The sequence below is a fragment of the Nicotiana tabacum genome, chromosome 13 (assembly GCF_000715075.1).
Source record: "Nicotiana tabacum cultivar K326 chromosome 13, ASM71507v2, whole genome shotgun sequence".
Classification (NCBI taxonomy): domain Eukaryota; kingdom Viridiplantae; phylum Streptophyta; class Magnoliopsida; order Solanales; family Solanaceae; genus Nicotiana; species Nicotiana tabacum.
This window is the reverse complement of record NC_134092.1, coordinates 28,126,343-28,143,950: the sequence shown is the minus strand read 5'-3', so window position 1 is coordinate 28,143,950 and position 17,608 is coordinate 28,126,343.

Sequence of the window (17,608 nt, the reverse complement as noted above, 5' to 3'; positions counted from 1 at the left end):
CTCAAAGCCTGAATATTAATGGAGATATAACTAACAATAACTGGCATTTAAGTAAATAAGGAGAAAGATTAATCCAATAATGAGTGGGTAAACGAATATTTCTCTTGACAAAGATGAATGACATATAAGTTCAAGATTCGTATGAACAATCCTCAGATCTGGTGGAAAGGTGGGAATAATATGGACAAGAATCTTTATCAAAAGATAGTCTTTGTATTTTTGCGAGAGAGAAAGTCTTATTCTCAAAAGTGTTCTTATCAAAATCAATATTACATGCCCCTATCATTGTCTCCTCTTTCTATATATATGGGGTATTTTTTTCTAGGAAACCCTAGAATATTCCCTTTTAGTACCCTATCCTGACAAATTAGTCGTTACAAGTCTTATCATCAATAGTCAATCTCGACCTCGATCCTTGGTGACATCTTGACTGCGATCTCCGTCGATATCTTGACCACGGCCCATGTCGGCACCTCGGCCATAGACCTCGCTGCATCTTGGGCGAGCTCGACCGATAACTTTCTTTAATGTCATATTACGCTAAATATTCTGAAGACAGATTTTTGCCTATATAGTTAGTCCCTCCGCTTATTAAGGCCGAGCTCGAACGGCCTTGATGAGCGGACTCTGTTTGTCGTAGTTGATGAAATTTGGCGAGCAAATTGGGTAGCGACGCTTTAGGCGAGGAGGCAACATGACTTTTCGTGAGTTGCAAACTTTGGTTATGCATTATTTCAGAATGACGTCATGACATCATGTGTCATTATGACGCGTTTTTCCGACGCTTTGTGTCGTTTCTTGCGCCTCTGCCATTTCGATACCTGCGCTGGGTAATGGTGGCCTGATTTCTCAGTCATGGTACTTGAACTCTTATAAATAGGGACCTGAGGCCATTTGTGTTTGTTTTGCATTCTCATAATATATAATCTCATGTATTCTTTCCTTCATACTCCATACTGAATCCTAGTCTCATTTTTTCTTTGTCGTTGCGTGTCCACTCTCCTGATTCCACCGATCTTCGTTGCTTCTAACTCTTGTGTTTAAAACATCCTCCTTCAAGAATATGGTTAACGCACCCTCTGGCTCCGGTATGGCGGCTAACCCTACCCCATTGGCGGTACGTATGCCTCCTCACGGCGACGGTGTTTTTGTTGCCCTTGAAGATGATAGATTTCCTACGGTGGAGGAAATAATTCCTCGTAGTGAAAAGACTAGATCTGACTTTTCAAAGTTACCTGAAGACGACCCTGAGGCCTCGAAATCGGTGATGAACGAGGTCGGTCTCGCTGAATTTAAGGCAAAGTTCAAAATTTCGACTCACATAGATTTGGTTTCGGCAGGATGCGACGTGGTACAAATACACCGCCCAGGATATTGCGCGATTTACACGTATCCGTTCTACGTAGGCTATTCCTTTCCTCTCCTCCCATTGGCGGAGGAACTTTGCCGCTACTACGACGTCTGCCCGTCCCAACTCCCCCTTCACATCTACAAGCTTATCCGCATATTGATGAAATATACAGAGTTGGTTGGCCGTGGGGTCTCTCTTCGCCACCTCATGCACCTCTTCGCCCCTAGTTTCTATAGGGGGACGATGCTGCATCTTCGTCACCGAGGAAGTAAACGTTTGGTAGTGAAGATGGACGACAAAGCAAATCGTCAGTTCTGGCTCAGCTACATCTTCGTCAAGACCGAGGAAGTGGTGGCCAACACAAGCGAATTCCCTGAGGCTTGGAATTATGCCTGTAAGTATCTCTTTCTAAGCGTTTGTTTTGCCCATTTTTAGTCGTAGTCTAACATCTCGCGCAGCCGAGACATTTCCCCCTCATTTGGTTGAGGATATTCATGACTGGGTCAACCAGGTCTTACCTCTCACAGTGGGGATTCGTGAATGGTCGGCTTTTATCAAGAAATTCGGGCCAGCGCCTTCAGTGACCAGTGAGTTCGTCTATCCGTATTCATCTATACGTTCGTTATCTTTTGTCCATGCCGTTTTGACCTCGTGGTCGCCTGCTCGTTACAATTTTGTGCAGAAAGTGACATTCTAACTTTTCTTTTGCAGCCTGAGGATCTTCGAAAAGTCTGAAGGCTCCTGCTCCAGCGTTCCGCAAAAGGAAGGAAGCTTCTGTTCCTTCTGTCGCTGTGAGATCTGCTTGGTCATCGACTACGCCTGCCGCGGGACTCTCAACCTGTCCTATACATCATCTAATAGACGAGGATGATGAAGAGGAATCATCATCGAATGGTGATAATTTGCTTCCCCGTAAGAGGCGATCTGTAGATGTCGGAGAAAGAGTTGTCCGTGCGGGGATCTCGATGATAGAGTATTTCGTCATTCGAGAAACGGCGACCATAGATCTTGGAGATGACGTCGAGTTACCACCCATGATTCCGCCGTCATCAGGGGCCGAGGAGGGTACGTCTCTCCCTGAGGCCGTGATGGATTTTGAGGGGTCGTCGATGAGAGTCCTTGACACCTTACGGCAGGATGAGCCGTCGGCCTCGCTACCAGCCGAGGATCCTTCTTCCCGGGTTGACACAAAGGGGAAACGCGTAGACGAAGAAGGTTATTAGACAGGCTCCTATATAGATGCTGAGGAGGTGAGGATGATGGGGGAAAGGCTTACCCGAGTTGAGGTGAGATTGGAGGGGACCGTGCGGAATATTATGATCCCCTTGGACCGAGATTTGCTGGTGAATACCGAGGACGTGGTCCCTACTCTTGGTCCCCTCTGTTCTGATGTGGAGGGTAAAACCCTTGAGAAGCTAAAAGATGCTACTTTGTTGAGGAGTATAATCGGCCTCGTTCTTAGGGTAAGCCTTTTGATTTTTTCTTCGTTCTTTTTTTTTTGTTGAGCTCAGTTTCATTCTTATTCCTCATTTTCTGTCTTTCTTTCAGACCGTGATTTTGGAGATCGAGAGCGCCTGGTGGGATGAGAGGAGTAAGGCCATTTTTCAGAAGATGGAGCGAAAGTATCGCGAATACCGTGATAAACACCGTGAGCTTTGCAGGCGGCTTGGTGGGAGTAGCAATTTCCGGGCTCTCCGAGACGAGCTGAAGGAGAAGGATGACGAGTTGGTGAGGGTCATCAGAAAATGTAGCAAACTAGAGGGGGCGTTGAGGGACAAGGAAGAAGAACTCGAGGTGAGCAAGGGGGTTGAGGCCCAATGTGCCGATCTTCATTCCCGGATGGTTTCATTGCGCATCGAGCTTGAGGAGTGTCAACTCAAAGTGGACGCTCTGAGTGGCAAGGTTGCTAATAAGGCGGCGAGCTTAGAGAAGGCGAAGTTGGCTCAGTTGTCAGCTGCGAGGAAGGTGGAGGCTTTTGCAATCGTGAACCGCATTCTTCATTCTGAGAGGGAGTGCGCTTTGGCGATGGCCAGGCTCAGGAAAAAACGGCTTGATGAGTGGATAGGGGAGCTGGAGAAAGAGGTTTCGAGCCTCAGTGACCGAGTTATTGTTCCCGAGGCTGGGAAGGCGCACTTGTTGGCTCAGCCGTCCTCGTCCTGTACTTCTGCCTTTCCTGATGTTTCGCGGGATTTGTACGAGGAATGGATTCACGTCGAGGCCCAGCTGGATATATTCAAGGATCTAATGGGTACGGGGGTTGTTTCAGAAGCCGACTTCGAGGACGCTCGTGCTAAATGTTACGCGGCGCCTTCCTGAGATTCTTTGGAAGGGCGATGTAAGGCTAAGCAATAAATGTCAGTGCGATTGATGTCCGCCAACTGAGGTCCCCTTCGTACGCTAGACTAGATTGTTAGTGTCATACGGGAAAACTAATGTCAATAACAACTGAGAGAGTATAAAAGAGAATTGAGAATGAAAGAAAGCTTAATTGTATTAATGAAAGCTATTACAAAAAAGCAATACGGTGTCGGGGGGAGAGACAGTAGTACAGAGAATTGTTTGCTTGCTAGAAAGTTTGATTGCTTGATCCCCCTTAATAATGCTTAAAAACAATAAACCAAAGTTACATAACTTGACCTAAATAAGCTGTAAAAGCACACTTAAAGAAAATGCAGTAAAACTACTCTATATTTATAATGAAAAGGACTTAGTCTTCTACAAGGTAGAAACAGGTCTGTTGGCAGTAATTTTTTCTTTAGCATCAGGGTTTGCGCACGCGGCGTTGTTGGCGTCTGCCTGTGGCTGGGCGCTGGCGATGGCTAGCGGTGGGGCGACAGAGGCACATGCGCGCTTGTCACTTGGAGTTACCGAGACCACGGGGCCGACCGTGGCGTTGGGAGGCTTGCTAGGATGCCACGGGACGCGTCCAAGGGGTCACGGGGCATGGCGTGAAAGCCGCCCATGAAATTCTCCCCCACCTGAGTTGGCGACGTCCTCGGTGCCTTACTTGCAAGATAATCATCAAGTAGGCTCCTGTAGGCTTTGAGGTTTGTTCCCCTCTCACATGTGTTCTCCTCTGCATCACATCCCTACCATTTCACCAAGAACTCTTGGTGATCTTTCCTTGAGGCGTGAATCACTCGATCGTCAAGAATAGCTTCAACACGCCTTTTCTCGGTTAAATTGGGTCCTCGAATACTGGGTAATGTGAGTTGGCTCCGCGAAGGATCCTCCATATCTTCCCAAAAAGGTTTCAAGAGATTGACATGGAAAACGGGATGGATTTTCCACCAAGCTGGGGTATCCACCCAGTATGCAACTTTCCCAATGCGTCTTTCAATGGACAAGAGTCCAATATATTTTTGCAATAGGCGAGAGTCATGGACCCCTGCAAATAAGTACCGCTTTAGGATTTCGACCATCACTTTGTCTCCTACATGGTATTCAACAAAGCAATGATTTTGATCAGCATGCCTCTTCATCCGCTTTGGGGCTTTGACAAGATAGCTCCGCACTATCTCCAAATTTCGCTTCCATTCTTTTGAGAAACTAGCAACTTGAGGTGATTTTGACATGTTCGGTGCATTCACAGTGTGTGGGAGTAGAGGTTGTTGTCTGGTAATAATTTCAAAAGCATTTTTATTGGTACTAGAGCTCTTTTGTGAATTGAAACACAGCTGAGCAGCATCCAGAAGCTTCACCCAGTTCTTCTGCAATCCAGTTACAAAGTAGCGGAGATATTCCTCCAGCATGCCATTGAATCGCTCCGTCTAGCCATCAGATTGCGGATGAAAACTTGAGCTATGACTCAATTTTGACCCGAGACACTTAAAGAGCTGGGTCCAAAAGTTGCTAGTGAAGCGTGAGTCGCAATCACTAACGATGTCTTTAGGCAGGCCCCACTATTTGACGACATGAGAGAAGAAGAGTCGAGTTGTTTCTTGTGCTGATATATATTGTGGGGCTGCTATAAAGGTAGCATACTTGGAAAATCAATCCACCACAACCAGGATAGTTGTGAGATCTCCGACCTTGGTCAATCCGGTGATGAAATCCAGGGAAATGTTTTCCCAAGGTCTTTTTGGGACATCTAGTGGTTACAAGAGTCCTACTTGCGTCAAGCGGTCCGACTTATCCTTCTGGCATACTAGACAAGTCTTCACATACGGAGCGACGTCATCTATCATTTGATGCCAATAATATGCACGACGAAGTAATGCCATGGTGCGTTCTTCAACGAGATGACCAACCCATAAAGTATCATGGCATTCCGCCGGAAGAGTCCTTCGCATATCTCCTCTTTTAGGAACATAAAGTCGGTTCCCTTTCACTTTCAGGAAACCATCTTCTGTGTAGAACTGGCGAGTCTTTCCATGTCCTACCAAATCAACCAAATACTGAGTAACAAGATCCTTGATGAGTAGATCCTGTATCTGGTCTTTTATGGCGGTGGTTACTTTGCTCCCCCTTAGGGTGGCGAGTAGGCACACTGATGCTAGATCAGCTCTCTGACTGAGCGCATCAACAACATGATTAGTCTTCCCACTTCGGTACTCTAGGTTGAAGTGAAATTTCGCTAGGAGTTCCTTCCACCTAGCCTGTCGACCATTCAGCTTCGGCTGGGTCATGAAATGGCTAATATCTGTGTTGTTTGTCTTGACCACGAACGGGGTTCCTAGTAGATAATGCCTCCAAAGACGTAATCAATGAGCGGCAACCAATAATTCTTTCTCGTGGCCGGTATAGCGCCGCTTTGCATCATTCAGTTTCCGGCTCTCGTACGCTACATGATGCTCTTATTGTAGCAAGAATCCACCAAGGGTATAGTCGGAGGCATCCGTTTGTACCTCGAATGGCTTGGCCAAATCAGGGAGAGCCAAGATGGGGCTACTAGACATAACCGCTTTCAATGTGTTGAAGGCCTCTACTCGCCTGGGTCCCTAATCCCAGGGTGTGACCTTCTTGAGAAGTTATGTCAGTGGTACTGCAATGAGTGAGTAATTTTTCACAAATCACCGATAGAAGTTGCATAGGCCTAGGAATGACCTCAAGGCGTGTATATCCTTAGGTGGCGGCCAATTTGTTATGGCCTGAATCTTCTTTTGGTTTAACTTGATCTGCCCTTCCTTGATGACATGTCCGAGGAAGTCAATTTGTTCTTGAGCAAAGGAGAACTTGGATATCTTCGCATATAATTTGTACTCCCACAATCGGGCTAGGACCTTCCGCAAGTGCTCCAGGTGTTCTTCCAATGTCATCCAAGTATACCACCACGAATTCATCAATGTATTCTCGGAAGACTTGGTTCATCAGGGTGTAAAATGTGGTTGGCGCATTAGTTAAGCCGAATGGCATAACCAGGAAGTCATACGACCTATATCTTGTCACGCAGGTCGTCTTGTGTTCATCACCCTCTACAATCCGAACTTGCCAATAACATGTCCTCAGGTCTATTTTGGTGAACACCGTCGCACCACCCTATCTATCGAACAAGTCTACCATTAGCAGAATAGGGTACTTGTTCTTCACGGTGATTTTGTTTAGAGCCAGATAATCCACACAGAGTCATAAACTGCCATCATGTTTCTTTTGGAATAACACAGGGGACCCGTGTGGGGACTTGGAGGGTACGATGATCTTTGTATCTTGCATTTCCGTCAATTGTCTCCGAAGCTCGGTGAGTTCGGGTTGTGACGTTCTGTACGGCGCCCGGACATGAGGCTTCTCACCTGGCACCAACTCAATCTCATGGTCCACAGTGCACCTATGCGGGAGTCGTTTTGGCATGTCTTGTGGCATGATGTCTTCAAATTCCAGTAGCAGCTCCTTCATGGGTGCAGGAATGGGACCCGAGGAGGGTTCTATATCTTCAATGCAAAGGGTATCCAGGAACGTGAGTTCATGTCTTTTGACCCCCTTCTTCAACTGCAAGGCCGAGATGTTCTCGGCGGCCATCTTCATGGGCATGCATGGAATAATACAGGGATTGGCCCCATTTGTTCCCATCATCAGTAGCAGGTCTGCATACGGTACGGGCATGGTGTTGGTTTGCCTCAGGAATTCCAACCCCACTATCAACTCAAAGTCATCTATGATCACCACGCGCAAGTTGAAATTTCCTTCATAAGGTCCAAGCTTCACTGGTACTTCATTGGCTATTCCACCCACTGGCTGGGGAGATGAGTTGATAGCCTTGACACGACCTATGCCTTTTCCTACAACTAAGCTAAGGCACTCTACCTGAGTCGAGGCTAAGTAGTTGTGGGTAGCACCCGTGTCTATCATCTCCCGAATGGGCTTGCCATTTACTTTCACGTCGACAAACATTAAGGTTCTCTCTTTCTTAAGAGGAGTCCTCTCATTTGCCTTATTTTTCCCTTTCTTGGTGATTGGGCAGGGGTCATTTTCTTACGTATACCAGCACTGATTCCCGCTAAGGACTCAAAAATAGAGCCAACAATTGCATTGAATGCACCTACTGGTTCAGTCTGGCACGCATCATTTGCGTCGTCATCCGTCCCATAATCAAAAGCTTGATGGGTGTTCATCTGTGCATGTGGGCATTCATTATTCCATTGTGGTTCGCCGCAATGACGGCATCCTGAGGGGGGTTTCCTCCCCGATCGTTATTGTTAGATCCAGTGCTAGTACTGCCTGAGGAGGGGGCCTTAGAGTTGGTTGCACTACGGGCTCCTCCACTTTTGCTAGGGCCACCAGTGTTCGGCTGGCCCCCTTTATATCCTCTCCGGACAAGCTGTTGAGGCTTGTCCTTCCGGGCTTCCACTTGATAATCCCCAAGGCACTCTGCTACTTGGATCTCCTTAGGTAACATGTCTACCCTTTGTCTTTGTAGCTCCATGCGAGCATAAGGTTTCAACCCTTCCAAGAAGGTGAAGAGTTTGTCTTTGTCCCCCATGTCACGGATGTTCAGCATGAGCGCAGAGAATTCCCGCACTGATTTGGTCTGGCGGAGCTCCCGTAGCTTTCTCCTAGCATTGTACTCAACATTTTTGGGGAAGAACTGTAGGCGTATGGTTGCCTTCAGTTCTGCCCATGACTCGAGGTCATCTTCACCAGCCATGATGGCTTTGTATTTCACCCGCCACCAGAGTTTGGCATCACCCTGAAGATACATGGCAGCAGTTGCTACCTTCTTAGCTTCTTCTAGGTCCCCCACGGCATTGAAGTATTATTCAATATCGAAAATGAAGTTTTCCACTTCGTTGGCATTCTGAGCTCTATTGTATGGCTTTGGCTCAGGAATTTCAGTTTTTGTGCCAGATGGGCGAGGTTCACAACACCCCCGATTTGATTTTCGCCTCCTTGAAGCAGGCCTTGTAAAGCAGCATTGACAACGTTGAACTAGCCTGTCACGTTGTATATAGTTTGTTGCATGGAAGTCACCCCATCTGCCTCATGTGCTAAATCCTCTACACGCTCCTGTTGGAGGACCTTGAATTTACTAAAAATTTTGGCTACCTCTGTGGTTGTCGTTTGTCGGTCTCCTTCAGAGTCACGATTGATATTTTCTATGTCAACTTCGGCTTGGAGCAGTCTGCGGTCCAGGTCATCCAACCTTTATACTAGGCTGGTCTTTAGGTCAGGCACCATATCCACGATGGGCTGTAATATGTCAACCATCTCTTTAAGGATCACGATGTGATCCCCATGATTCACCATGGTCAGAAATGGTGGTAATTGCAATGTAATCCCTCGTCTGATGTCGTGCCTAGGCTCTGATACCAACAGTTACGCAGCGCCTTCCTAAGATTCTTTGGAAGGGCGACGTAAGGCTAAGCAATCGATGTTAGTGTGATTGTTGTCCGCCAACTGAAGTCCCCTCCGTACGCTAGACTAGATTGCTAGTGACGTACGGGAAAATCAATGTCATGAAAAACTGAGATAGTAGAAAAGAGAATTGAGAATGAAAGAAAGCTTGATTGCATTAAGGAAAGCTATTATAGAAAAGCAACACGGTGTTGGGAGGAGACACCAGTACAGAGAATTGTTTGCTTGCTAGAAAGTTTGATTGCTTGATCCCCCTTAATAATGCTTAAAAAAAATAAACTAAAGTTACATAACTTGATCTAAATAAGCTATAAAAGCACACTTGAAGAAAATATAGTAAAACTACTTTATATTTACAATGAAAAAGACTTAGTCTTCTACAAGGTAGAAACATGTCCGTTGGTAGCAACTTTGTCTTTAGCATCAGGGTCTGTGCGCGCGGAGCTGTTGGCGTCTGCCTGTGGATGGGCGATGGCGATAGATAGCGGTGGGGCGACAGAGGCACATGCGTGCTTGTCACTTAGAGCTGCCGAGACCACGGGGCCGACCGTGGCGCTATGCATTGGGAGGCTTGCCAGGATGCCACGAGGCTCGTCCAAGGGGTCATGGAGCATGGCTGGAAAGCTGCCCATGACATAAAGCACGTAAAGCTCGATTTTCTTACGGCTATTATCCCGCTACACCGGAAGCCAACGACAACGAAGAGGATGTAGGCGTGGATCGGATCGAACAAGATGCCCTGTATGAGGATGAATATCCCGCTGGAGATAGCCATAGCAAGGATCTAGGTGGAGATGGTCTGGGCGATCAAGTTGGTGGCGTTGCTGGGCTAGGTGGTGATTAGTTGTTCTTCTTTTTTGTTTAGCCGTAGGCTTGTGTGTACTTTTTATATGCATGTAGCCTTTGTAAAAAAACATTCAAAGTATGAAGTGTTAGTTTTGTTATTCGTACCTGATTCTCTTTCTTTGTTCGGGTTTGTGCGTTTTTCTAATTTCGTTGCTTGGTTGCCTTTATCATAACAAATTTGTTTGAGTAGTATGAACGAGGTTGAAACGAAGCCTAGGTTTGATTATTTCTGAAGGCCAGCAGGTGTTGGTTCAAGGTCGAATACATCACATATTTAGTTAGGGTCATGGGCCGATTAGGTGTTAACTTGATCGAGGTCGAACGTAACCTTTAATTCGAACGAGGTCGAATGTAATCTTTAATCAATTGGGGTCGTGGGCCGAATAGGTATTAATTCGAACGAATTCGAATGTAACATTTAATTAATTTAGGTTGTGTGCCGAGTAGGTGTTAATTCGAACGAGGTCGAATATAACCTTTAATTAATTGAGGTCGTGGGCCGAATAGGTGTCAATTCGAACGAGGTCGAATGTAACCTTTAACTAATTAAGGTCGAGGGCTGAATAGGTGTTAATTCGAATGAGGTCGAATGTAACCTTTAATTAATTGAGGTTGTGGGCAAAGTAGGTGTCAATTCGAACGAGGTCGAATGTAATCTTTAATTAATTGAGGTCGTGGGTCGAATAGGTGTTAATTCGAACGAGGTCGAATGTAACCTTTAATTAATTGAGATCGTGGGACCGAATAGGTGTTAATTCGAACAAGGTCGAATGTAACCTTTAATTAATTGAGGTTGTGGGCAAAGTAGGTGTCAATTCGAACGAGGTCGAATTTAACCTTTAATTAATTGAGGTCGTGGTCGAATAGGTGTTAATTCGAACGAGGTCGAATGTAACCTTTAATTAATTGAGGTCGTGGGGTGAATAGGTGTTAATTCGAACGAGGTCGAATGTAACCTTTAATTAATTGAGGTTGTGGGCCGAATAGGTGTTAATTTGAACGAGGTCGAATGCAACTTTTAATTGGGGAGAGAAGAAATAAACTTCATGTACTTGTGCTTTGTTCATATTCTTGGAGAGATTTACATATTTTTCGGGCGATGGCTAGTAGTTCAGTCCTAGTCCCAGTCTATCTAGTCCATTCATTGGTCGAGATGGAAAAACAGTGAGAGATCGAGCAATGAACTGGTTGTCCAGTGTCTTCGTTTGTGCGCACTTCAATCCTAAAGTGTCCCCGTCATCGCCTCGTTAAAAACTTCCTCGAGAAAACCCAATCGGGACAAAACTCGAGTGAGGGAAAAAATGCGACTTTTGGGACCTCGTCCTTTAAAAATTGAAGTACTTGAGGTGTGTAATGTTCCAGTTGTTTGGTAGTCGCTTTCCTTCCATTGTTTCTAGTGTGAATGACCCTTTGCTTCCTGCTGCCGTGATTTTGTAGGGCCGTCCCAGTTTGTTCCTAGTTTGCCTTCCCGTGGGTCTTTGCTTGGTCGTGTTTTAGCTTTAAGCACGTAGTCCCTTTCTTTAAGTGGCATGATCTTTGCTCTCTTGTTATAGTAGCATTTTGCTTGTTGCATTTGGGCGACCATTCTTACGTAGGCCATATTTTTTCGTTCACCGACTTCATCGAGTTCTTGCCCTTTACTGTCATCGTTCTTGGGTTCGCTTTCACGAGAGTATCTTAGGTTGGGTTCCCCGACCTCAACTGGTATTACTGCATGAGACCCATAGACTAACGAGTATGGCGTTTCCCCTGTGCTCATTTTTGGCGTTGTCCGGTAGGCCCAGAGTAATTCTGGTAATATTTTCGGCCAGAGTCCCTTGGTGTCTTAGAGCTTCTTCTTCATGATGTTAAGTATTGACTTTTCCTAGGACTCCGCTTGCCTGTTACCCACCGGGTGGTAAGGCGTTGACAATATTCTTTTGATGTGCCATTTTTCAAAAAAGCCGGCAACCTTCTTTCTTGCAAATTGAGGTTCGTTGTCGCAACTGATTTCTTTGGGGTGACCAAACGACATATGATGTTCGTCCAAATGAAGGTGATTACTTCATGTTCACGTATTTGGGTGAATGCTCATACTTTCACCCATTTAGATAAATAATCAGTTAAAACCAAGAGAAATTGTACGTTACCTTGTCCAGCCGGGAGGGGGCCCACAATATCCATTCCCCATTTGATGAACGGCCAAGGGGAAGTTACCGAGTGTAGGTGTTCGCCTGCTTGGTGGATCATTGGGGCGTACTTCTGGCATTGCTCACATTTTTTCACGAAATCTGCAGCCTCATTTTTCATGGTGGACGAGTAATATCCTGCTCGTATGAGGCATCTGACCAAAGCTCGATTGCCGTAGTGAGCTCCACAGTGGCCTTCGTGCACTTCTTCAAAGACGTGCTACGTCTGATTTGGGCCCAAGCATTTCGCCAGGGGGCCGCCATATGTCCTTTTGCACAGGTCGTTGTGAACGATATTGTACCTGGCCGATTGCATTCGTAACTTCTTGGCCTCTTTTTTATCATTGGGGAGTATGTCGCCCTGCAAATATGTAATAATACGCTTGCGCTGGTTCCAAGTCAGGTTTATGGTTCTTACCTCGATTTGGTCTATCGACGAGTTGAGGAGGTGGACCAAATTTTGGTCCCCGGTTGTGACATTTTTGGTGGTTGCTGCTAGTTTGGCGAGGCCATCCGCCTCGATATTGTGTGCTCGGGGAATCTGGTCGAGCTGACATTCATCGAACTCGGGTAGTAGTTAGCAGATTTTGGTTTGGTATTTTTGTAACCTTTGCTCCTTGATTTGGAAAGTCCTTATGACTTGGTTGACTACGAGCTGAGAATCACAGCGTAACCTTAGCCGATTTGCCCCATATTTGAGTGCTAGTCTTAGTCCTACAGTTACGGCCTAATACTCGTCCTCGTTGTTGGTCATGTACGGGCACCTTATGGACTGGCGAATCACTTCACCTGTTGGGACTTCGAGTACGAGTCCCGGCCCGGACCCCGACGCGTTAGATGCATTGTTGGTGTATAGATGCCAGAGGTCTTGTGTTTGGGAAGAAGTGTGGACGGCTTTCTTTTCGATTTCGGGCAGTATATGCGCACTGAAGTCGACAACGAAGTCGGTGAGGACCTCAAACTTTATCGTCGTTCGCGGTCGATATGTAATATCATGCTCGCTTAGTTCGATGGCCCATTTGGCCAATCTGCCCGATAGTTCGGGTTTGTGTAAAATGCTTCTTAAGGGGAAAGTCGTGACGGCCGAGATGGGATGTCATTGGAAATACGGTCTAAGCTTTCGTGAAGCTACGCCTAAAGCCAGAGCCAGTTTTTCAAGGTGGGGGTACCTTGTCTCGGCGTCGACTAGTGTCTTGCTAATATAATAGATGGGAGATTGCGTACCTTTATTTTCTTGGACTAGGACTGCGTTCACAGCTTTCGAACACGGCTACATAGACGAGGAGAGGCTATCCTGGTTCCAGTTTTGAGAGCAACAGTGGCAAGGACAGGTACACCTTTAACTCCTTCAGTGCTTGGACGCACTCAGGGATCCATTGGAGGTCGTTCTCCTTTTTGAGTATGCCGAAGAACTTGTGGCACCTATCAGAGGATCGCGAGATAAACCTTGATAGAGCGGCGATACGGCCCGTTAGTTTCTAGATTTGTTTTTTGGTGATCAAGTGCTCTGGTATACCCTCGATGGCCTTGATTTGGTCGGGATGGACCTCGATACCCCGCTGCGATACTAGGAAACCAAAGAATTTCCCTGAGTCCACGCCGAATGCATATTTTTCAAGGTTCAGTTTCATGCCGTATTGTTTGTGTATGCCGACGACTTCTCTTAAACGGTCGGTGTGATCTTCTTCCTTTTTGGATTTGACCAACATGTCGTCGATGTATACCTCCACCATTTTTCCGAGTTGTTCTTTGAACATCTTCGTCACCAGCCTCTAGTAAGTTGCCCTTGCATTTTTCAATCCGAAAGGCATGACCCTGTAGCAGTAAGTCCCCTGGTGGGTGATAAAGGTGGTCTTTTCCTCTTCCTCTTCCTCCATAAGGATCTGATTGTAGCCCGAGTAAACATCCAAGAAACTTAGCAACTCGTGCCCGGCTATCGCATCGATGAGCTGGTCAATATAAGGTAGTGGAAATAAATCTTTGGGGCAAGCTTTGTTCAGATCGATGAAATCTACACACATACGCCATTTGTCGTTCTTATTTTTCACCATGAACACGTTGGCGACCCATTGGGGGGTACTTCGACTCTCTGACGGAGCCATTTTCCAATAATGTTTCCACTTCTTCGCGCACTGCATCATTGATTGCGAAGTTGAACTTACGTCGAACCTGCCTCACCGGGGGGAGAGTGGATCCACGTTTAATTTGTGTGTGGCGATCTCCTTTGGGATACCTGGCATATCTGTATGGCTAAAATCAAACAAGTCCGCGTTAGTAGTTAAAAATTCACGAAACTCACATGTTTCTTGAAGTTTGCAGCCGATGTAAGCTTTCTTGTTGTCGTCATTACTGTCTAGTTGAACGGGGTCGCGACCCTCTATGGTCGATCCTGCGGCCTCGACCGTATTGGGATCTGTGATGATGTCCCCGCTGTCATCGCTTACTGACCTTGACCTTGTTGATTGCTATGCCTCTTTCTCTCTATCTCTCATTTGTTGGGTGACCGTGCAATCTAGATCGATGCGGTAGCACTCTTGGGATATGCGTTGCTCCCCGCGTATCCTGAATATGTCCCATGGAGTTGGGTATTTGATGACTTGGTACTAGCTGGAGGGTATAGGTCTCATGGTGTGTATCCATGGTCACCCTATTATGGCGTTGTATGTCGTGTTTTGGTCCATGATGTGGAAAGTGGTCTCCAGAGTGACGCCTCCCACCGGGACAAGGAGTGTGATCTCGCCAGATGTTCGTTCAACTGCATTGTTAAAGCCTGTTAGCGTGATGCAGCATAGTACTATCTTGTCCTCGAGATTCATTTGTGTGAGTACTCGGGGATGGATAATACACGCGCCGCTCCCATCATCTACCATAATTCGTCTTACATCGGTATCTAAAATTTGTAAATTAATAACGAGAGCGTCATAGTGAAGGAATGTCGAACCGTCAGTATCTAACTTATCAAATATGATACTTTCTTCGAGTTCATTATACCGTTCGTGGGTGATCGACTGTTTGAGCTTGTGGGTTATGGTGAACTTCACGATATTGATGAAAGCATCGTCCCCGCCACCTATGATCATATAGATGGTGCAAGTTGGCGAGGGAGGCTTCGGCGGCCCTTGATGTTGTTCGTGTCTCCTGGCAAAGTTGGTTCTTCCCTGATCGCTCAACAATTCTTTGAGGTGTCCGTGTCGCAGCATGTTTACAACCTCTTATCTTAGGGCGATGCAATCTTCGATTTTATGTCCTCGCTCTTGATAGATCTCGCAGAGGGCGTCTGATTTTCTAGTATTCGGGTCTGACCTCATCTTTTTTGGCCACTTTACCTTTGGTCCAAACTTCTCCAAGGCGTAGGCGATCTCTGTAGGTGACACGCAAAAATTGTGAGCGGATAGTGAATGTGGCATACCTCTTTCATTCTGGTGAGTCCCTATTCTTGATCGGAGTGTGCTTTCTTCATGGCGAGATGAGGATACCGCGGTAGTTCTGACATATGGGAGATGTCGTTCTCGGTTTGGCCGTAGGGACACTGGATATCTTTTGATATCACTTCTCTGATCTTTTCTGGATTCTACTTGTACTAAGGTCAGTCGATGAGTTGGCCTATTGAGGTCGTCTTCGTCTGTTCGGACTTCGGTACAGTATGCATTATGTATTTTATCCCAAGTTGTTGGGGGTTATTTCATAAGCCAACTTAATAATTTTCTTGTCGCCCTTGAATCATTTCTATTCAGCCCCTTTTGAAAAGCAGCTATCGTCATTCCTTCAGATACATTGGGCAAAGTCATTCTTACTCAGTTAAAACGGGCGAGGAAGTCCCTCAGTCCTTCTCCCGGGGACTTCTTGATGGCAAAGATGTCATTCACTCTTGCCTCGGCCTTCTTGGACCAGGCATGTGCCATTACGAACTTATCAGCCATTTCCTCAAAGGTTTCTATGGAACGTGGTGGCAGTTGTGAGTACCAGGTTAATGCACCTCCCGTGAGGGTTTCGCCGAATTTCTTTAGCAGAATGGAGAATACTTGTTCTTTGGCGAGGTCATTGCCTTTCACGACGGTGACGTAATGGGTCACATGATGCTCGAGGTCGGTTGTGCCATCGTATATTTTCAGATAAGACGACAGTTTAAAGGTCTTTAGTATGGCACGTGGGGGCAGCGCTATCACTGTACGACTGCTCGATGAACCGGCTAGCGTCTCTTTTCGACAATAACTTAGGAGCGCCCGGTATTTTATTGACCCTTTCTTGGTGCTCCCTCATTTGATCCCTAAGTGTCTTGTTCTCATTTTTCATTTTCTCCATCATTTTCAGAATAGCTATGAGAGCGTCGTCGCCTGCATTGTTAACAACACTGTGAATAATACCTGTCGTTGTGGGTGAAGGATGAGGCTGATCATGTTGCTCGTCCACTGATAGTGCGGCACAAGTTCTCGCCTTTACTGCGGCCGCGTCCTGAGCGGTCTTATGGAGGACGCTAGTCAGTGTATCAGTTAGCCAATCCTCAAGGAGCTTCTTTATCGCTGGTGGTGTCTCCTCTCCCACGGACGTGGAGTCTGTCTTGCCATGGGATTTTGTGATGCTGCAGTGTGGAGAATGTGATCCGCCTCGCCTAGGGGAGGCATTGGGCATTGTGTCTTCGTCCACTACTTCAGAGCTTTCGTGGATGATGTCCATGAGGTTGGTTGGGATGTCACTCATTATTCTCGTTCTTTCTTCCCTTTTACCTGCCATGTTAGATCTATGCATACAAAGAGAAGAAGGTTCTTCTCATTTTTTTTGCGTCAGTAACCAGTGTCGGTTCTAGATCTAGAAGAAACTAAGAGACTTAGCTAGAAGATCCCCACAGACGACGCCAAAATGTTTGACCAAAAAGTATAACTTTTGGTTAAACTATCAAATTTATATAACAAGGTTAAATCTAGTTAAGGATAATAACTCTAGACACTAATCTTGAAAACGTACAGTAGACGGGACAGACCCCATGAACGATTGACGACAATAAATGTGAAATATTCTCAAAGCCTGAATATTAATGGAGATATAACTAACAATAAATGGCAATAAATGACATTTAAGTAAATAAAGAGAAAGATTAACCCAATAATGAGTGGGTTGAATGAATATTTCTCCTGACAAAGATGAATGACAAATAGGTTCAAGATTCATATGAACAATCCTCGGATCTAGTGGAAAGGTGGGAATAATACGGACAAAAATCTTTATCAAAAGGTAGTCTTTGTATTTTTGTGAGAGAGAAAGTCTTCTTCTCAAAAGTGTTCTTATCAAAAATCAATATTACATGCCCCTATCATTGTCTCCTCTTTCTATATATATGTGGCATTTTTCTTAGAAAACCCTAATAGTACAAATATACGGAATATTCACTAGAATATTCTCTTTTAGTACCCTATCATGACAAATTAGCTTTTACAAGTCTTATCATCAATAGTCAATC